We start from the raw sequence: 2,429 nt of genomic DNA, 5'->3' as shown, positions 1-2,429 counted from the left end.
CCTTCTTCTCCTCCCCCTCCCCTTCCTCCTCCTCCTTCTTTTTCCTCCTCCACTCCTCCTCCTCCTTCTCCTCTTCTTCCTTCTTCCTTCCTTCTTCCTCCTCCTCCCTCTCTTTTTCCTCCTCCTCCTCCTCCTCCTCCTCCTGCTTCTCTTTTCTTCTTTCTTCAACATGCAGTCTCGCTCTGCTGCCCATCTCGGCTCACTGCAACCTCTGCCTCCCAAGTTCAAGTGATTCCACTGCCTCAGCCTCCTGAGTAGCTGGGATTACAGGCACATGCCACTACACCCAGCGAATTTTTTGTCTTTTTAGTAAAGACAGGGTTTCACCAACTCCTGACCTCAGAAGATCTTCCCACCTCGGCCTCCCAAGTGCTGGGATTATAGGCATGAGCCACCGTGCCTGGCCCCCTCTTTCTTTTGTGTCTACTCTCACTCCTTCATGATTTCAATCCATATGGCCTTATATATTACCTAGATTTGCACTGTCCAGTGTGGTGGCCACTAGCCACATGTGGTTACTGAACAGTTGAAATGGGCTAGTCTGAATTGAGATGTCCTATAGGTAGAAAATGTACCCTTGATTTTAAAGACGTGCAGAAACCTATAAAAATATCTTAATAATTCCTATGTGGATTGCATATTGAAAATGGTGATTTTTATATATTAGGTTAACTAAAATATATTATCAAAATTAATTTCACCTGCTTTTGTTTACCTTTTTAAATATGTGGCTACTAGATTTTTTTTTTTTTTTTTTTTTTTTTTAAATTTTTTTTTTTTTTTTTTTTTTTTTTTTTTTTGAGACAGAATCTCATTCTTGTCACCCAGGCTGGTGTGCAATGGTGCCATCTCTGCTCACTGCAGCCTCCACCTCCTGGGTTCAAGCAATTCTCCTGCCTTAGCCTCCCAAGTAGCTGGGATTACAGGCGTCCGCCACCGTGCCTGGCTAATTTTTGTATTTCTAGTAGAGACAGGGTTTTACCATGTTGAACAGGCAGGCTAGTCCCAAACTCCTGACCTCAGGTGATCCACCCCGCTCAGCCTCCCAAAATGCTGGCCTTACAGGAGTGAGCCACCGTTCCTAGCTGCTACTAGAAAATTTACAATTACATATGTGACTCCTATTTGTGGCTGAATTCTGTTTCTATTGGATGGCGCTGTTCTATACACTGATGCCGTCCACCTTTATAGCACTAGCCCAGAGGGCTCACTGAAGGTGGGATTTACATATGCAACCATCCGGTCAGGATATCCACGTGGATGTCTCAGAGGCATCTCAAACCCACTGAGCCAATACTAAGCCCCCCTTATTCTCCAGACCTACTCCCAACCTCCCAGTCTGCTCCATCTTAGTAAATGGATGTGTCACGATTCTAGTTGATCAATTCAAAATCCTTGGTGCCATCCTTGAAGCCTTTCTTTTCCTTTTCATTTTTGAAATGGAGTCTCGCTCTGTGGCCCAGTCTGGAATTACAGTGGTGTGATCTCGGCCTACTGCAAACTCAAGCAATTCTCTGGCCTCAGCCTCCCGAATAGCTGGGACTACAGGCACACGCCACCACGCCCAGCTAATTTTTGTATTTTTAGTAGAGACAGGGTTTCACTATGTTGGCCAGGCTGCTCTCGAATTCCTGACCTCGTGATCCACTGGCCGGCCTCGGCTTCCCAAAGTGCTGGGATGACAGGCATGAGCCACCGCACCCGGCCGACATCTTTCTTTTTCTTATTTCCCAGTGCCATTTGTCAGCACGACTGGCAACAAATCCTATTTGTTGGCTGAATATTCAAAGCATCCATTCCCTTCCCTTAACTCCAGTGCCTCATCTTCCACAGAGACAGTGTCGCCCCCTCACTCCGCTCCGGCCTTCTTGGATGTTCTGTGAATATGCCATAGTCCCATCCCCGGGATTCTGCCAGCTGTTCTTTGTGCCCGCACCCTTCGACCCCCAGACCCCATCATGGCTGCCTGCCTTCCCCTTCACGTCTTTTCTCACATGCTCCGTTTTCAGGACATCTTTCTTGGATGCCCTACCTCAAGCACTCGCTGTTCTGTGGTCCCTGCTCCCCCTATTTGACTTATTGTGCAATAAAGGATTAATTGAGTAGGCCTGGGTTGTTCAAACCCTGCACATTCCCCCACCACCAAAAAAAAATACAAACATATATATATATATATATATATATATTTGGCTCTTGCCTGGCTCCTGGAAGGTAACCTCTATGTCCTTGGAATATCCTGACTTAAGAGTTCTTGGGTGGGGAATTAGCTCAAGTGGTAGAGCGCTCGCTTAGCATGCGAGAGGTAGCGGGATCGATGCCCACATTCTCCAGCTTCTCGTCCGGTTTACTTCGCTTGGTTTCTACGCTCCATTCTTTCTCTTATTGGCCGGGCGCGGTGGCTCAAGCCTGTAATCCCAGCACTTTGGGAG

At 47.1% G+C, this 2,429-nt stretch overlaps 1 protein-coding gene across 3 annotated transcripts in view; it reads right to left on the bottom strand.

Annotated features, from left to right (window-relative positions):
* Positions 1 to 2,429, bottom strand: part of IZUMO2 (IZUMO family member 2) — an 11,260-nt gene that overhangs the window by 6,953 nt on the left and 1,878 nt on the right. The window lies entirely within an intron of this gene.

The sequence above is a fragment of the Cebus imitator genome, unplaced genomic scaffold (assembly GCF_001604975.1).
Source record: "Cebus imitator isolate Cc_AM_T3 unplaced genomic scaffold, Cebus_imitator-1.0 Scaffold473, whole genome shotgun sequence".
NCBI classification, from domain to species: domain Eukaryota; kingdom Metazoa; phylum Chordata; class Mammalia; order Primates; family Cebidae; genus Cebus; species Cebus imitator.
The sequence above is the reverse complement of the archived record's forward strand: the minus strand, read 5'-3'. Positions and strand labels throughout refer to the sequence as shown.